The following is a 2,215-nucleotide window of genomic DNA, read 5'->3' on the forward strand; positions in this document are numbered from 1 at the left end:
CTTAATATTCGTTTTCTCATTATGTATTTGTACATTTATTAAGTTTGTTTTCTCATTATGTTACTACATTTATTTAAAATTAAAGATTGTATAATAAATGGGTGTAAAAGTATGTAGAAAGTGTTAAACTAATTGCGGTAATACATTTTCAAATTTCGGAGACTAATAACAGGTGAATGAGAAACTCATGGGTATGGTTCTGGCCATCAGGAGGGATTTCCATAAGCATTTTTATTGAAACCTCTTCATCCTAAATATGATTCTGAAAAATAAGTAGCAAATGTCATAATCAAACACAAAGATCGGCAGCGACTAGATTTTCACAGCTACTGCCAAAAGAATATATATATATATGTAAAAGGCTAGACGTTCACAGGAAATAATAACTTTTTCCGGACTCAGTATTATTGAAACCTCTTGATTCCAAATATGATTCTGAAAAATAAGTAGCAAATCTTCGAAAGAGCGCGGAGATACTTTCACAGCAGCCATCAAAAGAAATCATATATGTGTGTGGGGGCGAAATTAAATGTTTCGTCACTGTATAAACACTGCAATTGTGAGTAAAGGATTAAATTAAATATTGTATCACTTTATAAACACTATTATTTTTAATAAATAAATAAATATTATTATTTTATAATTAATGTTTATAAAGCTTAATGTGGTGTACAAGAATTTAAAAAGAGTAATTAATTAAAATTATCTAATATAAGCAACAATTTTTCAGAGATATATTTTGGTAAAATTTAACAATTTTTCAGAGATATATTTTGGTAAAATTTACTAATTTTTAGATTATAAGAATTTAAATTTTTAATATTTTTGCCAAAAATAACTGACATTCTTTTGGGTAATAAATGCTCAAAAACATATATACCTGAGATAAGATTTAAACAAATAACAAATACATTATCCAACCGTAAACATACACCACCCAAGCCCATTAACAGACCAGAGATTTGGGCTAGTAATGGAGAACGACGACATTATATTCAACTACAGCATTGCCGGTCATTATATCCAAGGAATGAGTACGAGCGAGTGCGTAGCCCCGAGCCCACCGAAATAATCCGCTGCCTCCCGCGATGGGCATTTCTCTCACTTCATTGAAAACCGCGTTCGTCCCCGCCATGACGAGGGTGCTGCCGTTGTACTTGCCGCACTCAAACACAAACGTTGTCGCCATAAGCAGATGGACTTTTTCTTGGCCCGCTGAAACGTAGATACCTTGCGCTCTGCCCACCATTTTGGACGTTGCCTCCGGCCTTTCAGTAAGCCAGTCATCCATGACCCTAACTGTCCCGAAGGCAGTGGGCGAAAACTTGGTGGTGGGTGCCGACGCCACCTGCACGGCTGTCACATTTTTTCCCGCCACCAAGTCGTGGAAATAGAAATGCAGGTGACTTATCTTCTCACGTCTTAATTTGGCCTTTGCCTCTGCCTCTGCGTCTGCTATCTGCAGGCAAACCAACAAAAGCAAAGCCGTCACTGTAATAACTGCAACCGAACAACTCTTGTTCGCCATCCCTCAGAAAAGAATGGCTTAATGCAGAGGGGAAAAGAATTATAAAGTGATGAAAGGGTAATTCGAATTTAATAATAATGTGGATGCCCGTGAGGGACACGTCACATGGCTTACCTTTTTCCATTATTACTTTTTTGTATTTGGGCGAAATGTCCCATTATTATTTTCTTTTTGGTCGTGGTGTCATAATTTACTACGGAGTTATTGCCGGTTTGGTATTTTGCGCCGCCTCACGTGAACCAATGAATTCTACAGCGTTTTCCCGCTGGACGTACGATCACATGACAGCAGACCGCGTTCTTCCGTCAGTGTTTCCTATTGAGAAAATACAAGCCAGCAGGGTAGGAATTTCAAATCTCAAGCACACTCCTTAAATTTGGCGGTTTTGACAGTTAAGAATTACAATGAAGAAACTTTTCTCAAGCCAGCAGGGTAGGAATTTCAAATCTCAAGCACACTCCTTAAATTTGGCGGTTTTGACAGTTAAGAATTACAATGAAGAAACTTGACATCCAATCGATATTTTTGGGACTTTGGAATTTCAATGAAGAAACTTGAAATCTCTTAAATTCCATCCCTGCCATTATTTTATCAACAATAAGCAAATACATTTTTGTTAATGTACAATATATATAAAAGCAGGCATGGATGGAACAATACATATTATTTTCCATTACTTTATTAACA

At 36.4% G+C, this 2,215-nt stretch overlaps 1 pseudogene; it reads right to left on the bottom strand.

The window, feature by feature from the left end:
* Positions 1-967: 967 nt before the first annotated feature.
* Positions 968-1,537, bottom strand: LOC149187295 (dirigent protein 22 pseudogene; annotated as a pseudogene).
* Between the last annotated feature and the right edge of the window lie 678 nt (positions 1,538-2,215).

Source organism: Pinus tabuliformis, chromosome 3_1, assembly GCF_031772625.1.
Source record: "Pinus tabuliformis cultivar Carrire ecotype Pingquan chromosome 3_1, CPIR1, whole genome shotgun sequence".
NCBI classification, from domain to species: domain Eukaryota; kingdom Viridiplantae; phylum Streptophyta; class Pinopsida; order Pinales; family Pinaceae; genus Pinus; species Pinus tabuliformis.